The following is a 12335-nucleotide window of genomic DNA, read 5'->3' as shown; positions in this document are numbered from 1 at the left end:
AAAAAAAAAAAAAAAAAAAGAAAATCTTCATTCTTGTATGGGGACACACACAGTCCTCAAGTGAAGTTTTATTTGTGTTGCCATGGCCAAGGCGCTACCATAGTTCATGTGCACACCTAAAACCACGCTGACACTTGTCAAGACATGATGACATAAAATTAATTCAGCTCAAGAAGTGAGGACAGATCAAAACTGAGATCTGGCTTAGTAAACCACAGGTTACAGGGCTGCTGCCTGTCACCGTCTAGCCCACAGTCTAACTTTTCAAATTATGTAAATGTGGTCACTTTTTACAGAGTCTTGCGACAGCTCTGCAAACCCCAAAGACAGCAGCACATCCTTCCCCTCACACAGGAAGCGTCTCCCCACTACATCGGACAGCCCCCACAATACCAGCATTTCACAATGCTTCCCAAAAGCAATTAAAAGGTCAGACAGAAGACTACAAATATTTAGAATGAACAACCAAAACCATTGCCCAAGCAGCTCCTACAGAATACTAGCGTTCAACATCTAGCGTGAATAAAAGATAGAGTTTAATCATATGGTACCATACAAAGAAAAGTTGGGAGATACATAGATTGTATACAAAGAGTTTTGCCAGTCTGCATACTGAAATACAATGCTGTAAGTAATTTATATCAAAACATTTTAAATGTCCTGGTATTTTCAAAAAAATCTTTGGTTTTGCCAAATTCGCAAAATTAATTAAAACTTTGAAATTAAGCTGCCTCCTGGGTTTTTTTTGCTAGGTTACTTTTCCAAGTAGATCAAGGCTTAGGGGTGGGCGGGAACTGACTTACAGGTTTACACTCTGTCATAAAAATACCCATGTAAAGTGACAACAAGCACCTGATTTCAGATTACATTCTCGTAACTGCCAAACCTTCTCCAGACATTGTCAACCACCAAACACGTAGGACAATACGGAAATTTTCACTTGCGCTTTCACTTAATTACTCCAAATTATGAATTCCATGGACTTCTCCTAATCCTGAAACCTAACTGAGGTTCAGCTCAAATTAGGCTGAAAAATTTTGCCTCCCAAATTCATACACGCATACTTGAGAATGTCATAGAGCTGAAAAGAAAGCTTTTGTATTAACTAAGAAAATAATCTAAATTTCAAACCCTGTTAAAACAAAAGCAAAACAAACTTTGAAAACCACATTATGTGGCAGTGCATAGGCTATGAGAAGCAGCCACTGTAACTCTGCAGCATATTCTGTCACTGACTGAGAAAGCATCCAATACTAATAAGAAACCTTTAAAATTAACTCCACGAGAAATGCGGATGTGTTAAATAAAGCCCCAGTTGTAATTGCTGCCAAGTTCTAACAGAACGTAGTACAGGCAAGCAACAAAGTCCATTGCTCTAAGCTCATTATATTGTAAAGAGCTCTCACAATACATTATTTTGATTGGTGTAAAAACAAACAAAAAACAAAAAAACCCACCACAATATTAAACCTCTAAAACCTTTAGATAAACGATGACGACAAGAGTTGCTGAATGCTCAGACATTAGAAAAAAATAGGTCACTGTTGTATACATAGCCAAAAAATGGACTTAAGAACAGGACTGGGAAGCTACTAGTTTGTGTTTCAAATTTTTTTTCCCATGTTTTCAAGCATTTCCCTGTTCCAAATCAGGATAAGAAAAAGAACAGTCTTAGGGAGAACTTCAGACTTGACAACCTAAGTGAGTGCAAGCACAGTTGTGCTATTTGACAAAAACCACCTTTTAAATATTTCCTATAACTGATTAATGTCCACAGAAACAGTTTTGTTTTCTAAACACACAGTAGTTGTAAAAAATCCCTCCCTCGCCCGACATACCCATTTTGTGAAAAGCATATTCCTGGTTAGCTTTAAAGAAAACAGCAGAATTAGCAAAACACGTTTAAAAAAAAGAAAGGGGGGGGACTATCCCAAGTCTGTCCCAGTTCATTCCATTAGCTTCTGCTAACGGAGATTAGCAGTAAACTCAGAAAAACCTCAAGGATAACACACATATTCCTTTTAATAGAATTTTCTTTCTGAGATTCTGTCATCACATAAAATTCTACCATTTCAGCTGAAGCTGTGAATTATGCCACTTAAATCAGCGTAACTGTTGTTTATGCACCAACATAAATATAAAGCTATCACATCACAGGCAGAAAATACTCACTGGTAAGCAGTACAAGAGGCTGCACAAAATCTGCACCCATTTATCCAAGCAGGTGCAAAGTTACATTAACAGAGTAGGATTTCTAAACTTAGAAAAGCATCAATTATAAAGTTACTTAATAGTTACAGAAATACACTAGAATATCTGCAAATTTAAGAGTTATTAAAAATCACCATACGGTAATTCCAGCCAGGATCAAAACTTCCAAACCAGACTCAATCCCGCAACATTCAGCCTTACATCTGTGAACAAGATGCTCATTCTCCTACAGAACTATGGCCTAAAAAACTTGTGAAAAGATTGACTAGAAACCAAAAGAGACAATTTCAACTTCTGTTCCTCACATCTACAAAATTCTAGTTACTTTGGATACATCCATTAACAAGCAGATTTTGATCTGTAGTGTAGCTTCCACTTCAAATTATTTTTCAATGATACATTCTGAAACTAAAAAAGTGACCAGGAAAAGCTTTTAATTTCCTATGAGTAAACTTTGCTAGATAGACCTTGAAGGGGGGGGGGGGGGGGGGGAATAATCCAAAACAAAATATACAACTCCTATTGGTAACTCCAGAAAAGCTCAATGTCACAGTTCCAAAACTAAAATAAGATACATCAGTTGGGCTGCATTCACACACTCCCCAGAACCTCTCCCTTCTATATGCTTGTCCTGTTCTTGGGAACAAAAAGAAAGGAATTTGAAGTACAGAAGAATCCCTTACTTCAGAGATTTAGATCTTTATATCATCAGCCTGGGAGGGAGAAAACAAAGAGATGAAAAGGTTTATCAGATATGCACTTCGAAAAGAATTTCCCTGTGTGAGTCTGTAGGAAAAAAAAACCCCTAGAACTCCAGAGAGCGCGTGAGTCACCAATCCATCAAAACAGCTCTTCCCCATGCCATCAGCAGCAAGGAAAGCAAAAGATGTCTTGGGCCCATACAATTTACATGAGGCCGAGTTCAGTGTTGGCTAACAAGGACAGCACTCAGAAATTTCTGCTGAGAAAGCCAGATACAGCGAGCATACCAAGTGTACTAATAGAGCAGTGAAACATTGCAGTTCTGTACGGTAACACTGTCATTAGGATCCAGTCAGCATTTCCAATAATACCCAGTTTTTGTAGCTCACTAGAGTAGTTGGGTAATTTCAAGTAATAACCAGAGAGTATTAGCCTTCAATTTTAAGGTTTAGAGAGAGTCAGTTGGCAGACAGACTACTCGATCTTGCTATGTAAGAAGTTAACAAGAACAAATGAATTTTTTCCTCCTTTTTTCCCCCCATCTGGTCTAACAATATGGATCGCTATAGAGCTGCTGCAGTGGTGTAACTGGATAACTGTTATTTCTACCTAGAAAACAAATTAATTCCTAAATTCCTACTCACCCAAGACTTATTCAGTTGTGAGCTGAGGCACAGCTAAGGTTAATCATCCCAAACAAATACATAACATACTTTGCGAAAAACAACTTTTACTGCAAAACAAATTAGGTCAACCTCTTATCTGTTCATAAGGACTTACGTGAACACGCATTCACATTAAAGGCATATTAAAAATGGACAAAACCAACTAGAGGCAGTTAGCTGTATAGAAGACAAATGAAACCCTACGTTTATAACTTTCATTAATTCTAGCGAGTCTTATATGAGGGAGAAGAAAATCAATTCAGGAAATGAGGATACATATCACAGAGCTGTGAAGTTAAAGTTTTCTTTAAAGATTTATTCCTGGAGCACACCGATACACTATGAGCAGTTCCAGTATACTCTCAATTATATAGCGAGTGTATTATTTATAGGCAGCCTGTAAAACATCCTATGCCTTTTATTTTTCATAATGAGCACGTAAGAACAGGGAACCGAACTCAGCGACTAACTAACACATGTTAACAAAGGTTAACAAATCCAGCAGGTATGCAGAAAAATCTTCCTGTGGATTCCTTTGGGATCAGAGCTCTGCTTTAATATGATCAGTTCAAATCCGGTCACATTAAAAGGGGCTGCTTGGTTTTCAGATCGCAGAGCTGCTGAGTTCAGTTTAGGCACCTGAAAGACAGGAATCTAAGTCACTAAAATAAAAATAAAATTAATACTATCTTTAAGTAAAATCACCAGGAAAAAAATCTAGCTTGAATAACAAACCAAACTGCTCTGAGGTCTTTTTTGACTCCACAGTTTCTTGCCAGTCCAAGGTTTGGTTTATTAACTAGTTATTCAGCAATCTTTTTTGCCGTCACAGCCATGTTTGCAAGCCTACACCTACAAGCCTGCCTAACCACGTTTGTATCAGCACATTCTGAGAAAATCTGGGCAGCAATCCCAAAGCGCCTCTGCAGAGGATAGAATACCCAGAGGACCTGCACACAGAGCATTAATGACAGCCCGAGATGATGCAGTCTGGGCAGCCCACCTCGGAGAGCCGCATCATGGCAAGACCAGCCACGCAAGTGAAGCTGGCGTACCCCATCAGCCCCACGGATAAAAACCACACCTGCAACCCAAGTGTGTTACCAGGAAGAAATCACATGACAGGATGAAATATATTTCATCCTCCACAGTTGCTCATTTAGTTGTTAGCCATTCCAGATACAGGCACCGCTTATGTCTAGAGCCTGCAATGCCAAGAACTGAGTTACCTGACTGGTTAGAAGTTGAAATATAAAATAGGACTTTCAAGATCTCTCTAGGTCAGTATTGATAAAGTTTCCATTGCTGCTGCTGCCTTAGCTATTTGAGTCCTGTAAATAAAGAGCATCAGTTTCCAGGCCTGTCAAATCGGCAGCTTAGCTTCCTGCAGTACCAGACTCGCGTGACAGAAAGATCAAACAAATGGTGAAAATACTGAAGAAAAGTCCCTTTTAAAACATGTTCAAACCCAAGACGTGCAACCAAGAAATTTTTCCAGAAGAACTCCACAAGATGAAGTACCCACTTCTGAACGTTCCTTTCAAGTACGCAACTAATTACAAAGCAGTAGGGCTTCTCTAAAATGAAAGGAAATCTTATAAAAGTAAAGGCAGGGAACCTAGCACAAACGTCTGAATCGTACTGAAGGCGCTAGACACAACTGTGCACTTAAAAAGCAAAACGACAGTGAACTGTCCACTCTGTAACCACATCAAACATGGTCAGGTGTATTTGGAGCTAAAAATGGATTCACAGAGTAAATCACCAGACAAATATAAAAAGTTCCAGAGGATTGGAAGAAGCTAACCCGCGTGTCTGTGTGAAGGGGAAGGAACCAACTCAGGTTTAGCAAACAGCTTAAGAGAATGTTTTTGAGAGTGCAACATGAAACACTAAGCAGGCTTACAGAGTTTTCCATGGCACACCCATCCGCTCACATCTTATTTCTGCATCTGCACCATGGGCTCCCGCTGCTGAACCTGACTGAGATACTCATCTCTCTCCGTCACCTCCAAAGGAAGGAATTCCCCCTTATTCCTTCCAACACACCTTGCTCAGCTTCTGTCTCCATCAGAATTAGGCTGCTCTCACACCCGTAGCTCCTCGTAAGGCTGATATAAACAAGGTGAATCCTGCATTTTGTCGCACAATTAAGCTTTATGTCGCTCTGTAAGATTTTTGATGATCCTTCCACATAATGGCAGTCAAAGACAACTATTTCCTAGCGTTAATGAGTTTTAATTAAGTCCTTTCATGACATTATAGCTCAAAAAACATTTTTAATAACTATGGTAATCAGCTGCTAACTAGAAACAACAAGATACAGTTTCTCATGCACAGGCAGCTCATTATTTAAGATAAGTGGCAAAAATAAGCCAAGGTTACATACAGAGTGCAGTAGCTTAACAGCCCTCACCTTAAAAAAAATATTCTTTTCAATATTTGAATCTATCTTCATTAACCTACAAGCAAAAGCAATCAAAGAGAGTAATTAAAAATTATTTCCTTCTTCCCCTCCCAAGCTTGATCTCTAGGGGTGCATAACACACAAAAAAACCCCTAACAAAAATTTAACTAAGTGTATCCAACTCCCAAGCCCGCAAAACAAGTTAACAGAAACTCTTGTACTAAAAATTGCAGAAGAAACACCTACGGACTTTAAAACAAAAAAAGATTTTGAATGAGATCACAAATGGGTAATGTTTATGAGTCAAACATGTTACAGAAATATCCTTTTTCAGAAGTCTCATTTTTTGCATGTCTACTATTCTCCCTCACTTACTGACACTTACGTGCACTAAACAACCACCAAAAAAAACCCCAAACAACAAAAAAAAGCTTTTTTTCCACTTTATTCTCCCAATCACATTATTTATGCACCAGGTTCCCCCCACACACACCCCCAAAAAGATAGCACAACCAAAAGACAAGCATGGCTCTGAGAGCGACCATCTGTCACAAGCGTACTTAGCGCACAGAGCTACTCTCGAGCACAGAAAATAAACTGTAAATTCTCATCACATACCTTATTTTAAATGACTACAGCAGGTCTTAAAAATCGACTAACGTGACATTAATCAGGAAAGAGAGAAAAAAAATCCCTGTTCTTCGCCTTACGGAGAGGCTGCTTCTTACATAAGCATTACCATATGCCTCAGGGCCGGTCTCCAGGAGGGAATAACCGCCCCCCCCTCGCCTTCCCACCTGGATCCAGGCACACACCGCTCGGCTCTCCCCCCTAACGGCCCGCGGCGTCCGGCCACCAGAAAAATAAGGGAAAACCTGCGGAAACCAGGCGGTGGAGCCAGACCCCGGCGAGGGCGGGGAGCCCCGCAACCCCCCCTCTCCAGCGCAGCCAGCCCCTGGCCGAGGGCTGCGGGCCCGAGCCCGGCTCCGCCGCCGGGTAGACTCTACCCCCCCCCTCTCCGTGCTCGTTCCCCAAACCGGCGACTGATTTCCTGCCGCGTTCGCCCACGGGGCTGCTGAAAACCATCCCCCCCACCCCCTCCTTCCCTGGGTCCGGCGCGGCTCCGCCGCCTCTGAACTCTAGTAACCCCCCGCCGCGCTCGCAGCGGGCGGAGGGAAGGGAGAGACGGAGGCGGGGTACGGAGAGGCGATGCGCACCGGGAAGGCCGGGGAAGCCCCGCCACATGAACGTGGGGACACGGACACGCGTGGGAGCCGCGGCAGCGCGCCCCGCGTGTCTGAGGCGGCGGGTGGGGAATCACCTGGGCCGGCGGGGTTGCCGCCGCCGCCTCCTCCTCCTTCTCCTCCTCCTCCTCCGACTCTTGCTCCGGCTCCGCGCCTCACAGCAACGGCGGCGGCGGCTGGGTGCCCGGCGGCGGCAGAGCGGCTCCTGGAGGCAGCATGGCCGCGCCGCGCCGCCTCAAGGCGCCGCCGACACCCCACGGCCCCGCGGACGGGCGGCCATGGCCCCGCTGCCTGCGCGCGCGCGCCGCCCCGCTCCGCGCATGCGCATGCGCCCGCCCCGCCCGCAGCACCGCCCCGCGTGGGGGCGCGAGCGCGCCCCGGGGGCAGCGGGATGCGCGTTTTGAGGGGAAAACGCAGGGTTTCGGGGTGGAAAACGCGGTTTCAGGCGGAGGACTTTGGCTGGGGAGGCTGCGCTCCGCGGAGCTCTGTTCTTAGCCTTGGGGCAGCTCCGCGCTGGGCGCCCTCTCGCCAGGCTGTTACCCTTTGCTTCCCTCCCTCCTCCCGAAGAGGCAGAGATTTGGGGTTAAATTCCGATGGGAGAGCAGGGGGTTGGGGTTGGTTTTGGGTCCTCCCGGGACGTGGAGGACCCGTCGGGGCAGCTGCTGCAAGTCTGGAAGGTGACTCACAAGAGTCGTCTGGCAAAATTGGAGGTAGCGTCTGGGCAGATGCTTGAAAGGCAGCTCTGCTATTTTAATAACATTCTGTGGAACACAAAAATGCTGTATTAATTTCAAACACTGAGGTTGAATCTGCTTTTCCCAGTGGTGTGGTGCAGAATCTATAGTCACTTTTGTTGTGAGATCAACCAGAAAAATACCAGACTTTTTGTTCTTCTGCCATTGCCATTTTTCAGCCAGAGACCTGCGCTGGGGACATGCGGCTCCGGGAAGGAGCTGATGCTTCGCACTCTGCACCCACGGCCCTTGCAGGAGAAGTCTCGCTAATATTTACTCGCTCTGTAAAGGTTGCACGGCCAGGTCCTCGCACGCATTCCTAAGTGCTAACGAAAAAATTGTGACCCAAAAAAAGTAATGTTTTTTTACCTTAATACTTGAAAAAATACAAAGTCGTGTTGTCTGGGACGTGAAAAAAACTTCACTGCAGTGAAGAATAAGGGAATACACTGAACTGGAAAATCCTGTAGTTCACAAGGGTTGGGTTAGCCAGCTTCGTAATTGCTTTTTTCCTTCCATCTCTAATGAGAACTAGAGCGTTCACAGACATAGGTATTAACAATGCTTGGCCTTAAATAAGGGGTTAGGGTGTCTGTCCACACTCTGCTTTGCAAAACTACCCTTGTCTGAGAACCCAGAGGTTTTCAAAACACCAGAAGAAAAAGGTAGTTTGAACGTGTCTGTGTTAACTTTTATCAAAACTGTGGCAGGGCTCTGCCTTGCTGCGTACTCGGGTAGTTGTATTTGGTGTTAACCAAACACCCAAATTCCGTCAGCCCAGAGCTCAGCAGGAAGGAGACCAAACGGCACAACTGACGGAGCTCTCCTGCATGGAAGCTTGTGCTCAGGCACCATAGAGTTCAGATTATTGATACAATTTTTCACAAGCTTCAGATTTTAATGCTATTTTAAAAATACCAGGCTTTTTTATTTTAAAGCTTTTAGTTTAAAGCTATCAGTTCGTGCAAGGATTCCTGAACTCAGTAATTCTCCTTTAGAAAGAACGGTACGCATATCCAGCCAAACTAAGGACATGCATATACATGTGATTATTACTCAGAAGCATTTTGTGCTGTGGTCAGTCTTCTAAGGTTTATAGAGACCCTCCTGCACAGGGCTTTTCTCGTCAACTGAGTTTCTCTCCTAAGAAGTTAGTTTCCTCCTTTGTCACTTAACAGGTCCCTGCATGACAAGTGCTTGCAACTCTTGTTTTATGCATACTTTTATTAATCATGACACCATCACCTAATTCTTTTGTTGTATCTGGGATAAACTCACTGCTCCAAACCCTGGACTCCTGCAGTGAACGTAGGAAAAGAGCAACTTCACGAGACTCCAGCCACCCTGTTGTTCTGCCTGGCTCAGCCTACTCACGACTGCGGCATGGCTCACTACTACTTGCCACACGGCATCTGAACCAGCTGTCATATAAGGCATAAGAACTTCAGCTTCATTTCTAGGGCCTACTTGTATTTTCATGCCTTACTTGGAAAAAAAAAAATAATCATGAGTCACTTCTTTTCTGTTCTTTGTGGGCTTGTTCGTTCAATGCTGACTGAGGTGAGGGGCGATGGTGCAGGACCTATAAGTTCTACTGCCCGTCTTCAGTGCTGCTTGACAAGAAAGATGGCAAGCAGCAGAGAGAGACAAATACATAGTGAGAAATGTAGACAGCGACAGCTATTTATAGGAGATGGAGTGGAAATCTCTAGTATTATTTCAGAAGTATTTATATCATGAAAGTATTGTAGCAAATCACCGAAGTTCTCACTTCAGTTTGCAAGCAAATAACTGAACCCCACCTTTATTTCACAGAATCATAGCATCTTCATGGTTGGAAAGGACCTTTGGAGATCATTGAGTCCAACCATACACACACCAAAAAAAGGCAAAAAAACAAAAAAAACAAAACCAAAAAAACCCCCACAAACAAACAACCTACAATCTTTGCCACTAGAGCATGCTGTCATCGCTCAGCATTTAATTCTGAAAACGTGTTAACTTCACAAAAGCACAGGTTTTCTAATGGGCAGCTCAGGTATGTGTCGTTACCACTGTCTTGTCAGGCATGTCTTTTTAAAACCATCTCAACTTTCTGCTTCAGTTTTCTGAAATTTTAAAAGCCTTTCCTGCATTTGACACTGGGTGGATAAGAATTCTGAATTCAATGATTGTTTATCTCTCATTATTAACAGAGCAGTTTGGATTCCAAACTTTCAGTGATCAGCAGCTGAGGACTGAAGGGGCCACTATGGTGACATCTCATTAAAACTTTCAAAAGACCTTCTCAGAGTTCGGATAATGTGGAAGCTTGATTTATCCGTGCGGATGGACAAATGCCAGCACCCCAAATTGCTTACAAAGAAAATCCCTCAAAAGAATTCTCAAGAGCAGAAAAATAACACTGACATGGAAGGACATTGCATGCCTAAGGTGGACAATAACATGGGCAGTTTTATTGGAAGCTTTTTACAAGCCTTTGTTTCAAGAAATATTCATACATACATGTGTTAAAGCAAAGGAATGTCTTAACAAGTAGGTCATATTGCATAATGTCAGACAAAAGTTAAATAATGCAAAAATTAATATTGCCTGCGAAACCTAATTTGGTGCCTCGTGTGTATGCCTTATAATACTGATGGCAGACAGCCCCCAAAGCCTGTGTGTTCTCTTCTTGCCATCTTATCCCAGTCACTAAACAAAGGAACACATGAACTTTAATTCCTGCAGAAACATATACCCAGACACAGGAACTGGGAGCATTACTGGGTACAACAGCAACAGAGCCAGTTCATCTGTTTCTCTGATGTACCTACTCTTACTCTGTAGCCCCATCTCAGAAATTATCCTGGTTTTCCCTATCTGTGACCCCATTTCCTAAATCACTTCGCTTCCCATCAACCCTCATTTTTCCTCTCATTCTCACTGCTTTTCAGAGCTCTTTCTAGCAATTCAGCTAGTTCCAGTTTCTCAATTTCGTATTTATTTTCACTCTCTTCAGGAAACCACTTCTGCAGTATTTCTGATAATTACATATCTCATATGATTACATATATTTTTACCACTTTCATAACACTGGAGAGTGCTGACTCCAAACAAATAAACAGCTGCTGTGATTTACAACTTACCTAAAGGAAAGCCATACCAATCTCTGTGCCGAGAAGCTAGAGAGCTGGGTGGTGATGTAAGGAAAGTGATGAATCAGGTTTTGTTCCGCAAACAAAAGAATGACAGTTCTCTCCCAAGCTCCCTTGCCAGTGGGGCATAATCTAGAATACAAAGAATCGAAGTAAATAAAATAAAAATAATTGGGCTGAATAGTGGCAGAAGAATAACAGTTGCATTCAGAAAGTGAAGAATCATATGGTATACTGGTACAAACCTCTAGTATGTACAGCATCTCACAGTGCCAACATTAATTAAATAATCCTAAAAAAACTCCTGTAAGGAAACTGTATAAACATCATTCTAACCTCCACTTTACTGATAAGGAAGCCGAGACAGAGACTTACTGTATTAGTGATAACTTGAAAATGTGTTTCATTTCAAACTTGAGACATTTCCATGTCTCCAGCTCAGCTGCCAGCTACTAAAGTGCATCACATTATTGAACACTGGAAATTCAGCTCTCAGTGTTTTGCCCAGAGTCACACAGTGCCTCAGAATCAGAGCTCGCATTCAAACGCAGCATTTCTAGGGCACAGTGATGGCAGTGTCCAGTAAACCATGCTGGCTGTTGTATTACGTTGAAGCGGTCATGAACAGCACAGGAGGCTTGCACACACATCTGCATTGGGCTGGAACCACTTGGGGGGTACAGACTTGAGGAGCCGGACATTCTCAGACATCATTGCTTTTACCGCCTGCTTAGAACAAATTATAAAACAGAGAAAAGGGACCAGAGAAAAGTAATAAGTGATAATGAATTGCAGGGAATAGTAAAAAGAGTCAAGAGGGGAAACTGAAAAGCATAAATCAGATTAAGAGTAAAATTCACTGGTACCAAGCTGTATTTTAAGGATTCTTCTATTTCTGGTGAAAAATATGAGCTCTGCTCTAGATTTTTTCCTAACGTGGGTTCAATTTAGAAGTGGGGTACAGAGACTGGCACATATTCAAATGAGTTTTCTGAACCAAAAAGCAATTTGTGGAAAAAAAAAAAAGAAGTTGCAAAACCTTGAAATCTGGGATGTTAGCCCATTCATAGCCCGCATCACATTGACATCCACACTGACTCTCCACCATTAAAGACACTGAATATAACAAATATTTAGCATCTCTCAGGCCTGCAATGTCATCACCTTTCGCTAACTCCTTAGATCACCCAGAGATGTGATCTAATCCATCTCTTAATTCTCAAAGCAACCTTTTG

At 42.7% G+C, this 12335-nt stretch overlaps 1 protein-coding gene across 3 annotated transcripts in view; it reads right to left on the bottom strand.

Annotated features, from left to right (window-relative positions):
- The window catches only part of RNF145 (ring finger protein 145), a 51367-nt gene extending 39541 nt beyond the window's left edge, over positions 1–11826 (bottom strand). The window contains exons 1-2 of one of the 3 annotated variants that reach the window (XM_054217581.1): positions 11476–11826; positions 11092–11232 (exon numbers count right to left, since the gene is read on the bottom strand). The gene's annotated coding sequence lies outside the window, so the exon portion shown is untranslated. Of the gene's footprint in view, positions 1–6603; positions 6831–7306; positions 7442–11091; positions 11233–11475 lie in introns of those variants that run through there. The other 2 variants (XM_054217580.1, XM_054217582.1) reach the window with 2 other exon arrangements.
- Positions 11827–12335: the final 509 nt, after the last annotated feature.

This window comes from Rissa tridactyla, chromosome 11, assembly GCF_028500815.1.
Source record: "Rissa tridactyla isolate bRisTri1 chromosome 11, bRisTri1.patW.cur.20221130, whole genome shotgun sequence".
In the NCBI taxonomy this organism is placed as follows: Eukaryota; Metazoa; Chordata; class Aves; order Charadriiformes; family Laridae; genus Rissa; species Rissa tridactyla.
The sequence above is the reverse complement of the archived record's forward strand: the minus strand, read 5'-3'. Positions and strand labels throughout refer to the sequence as shown.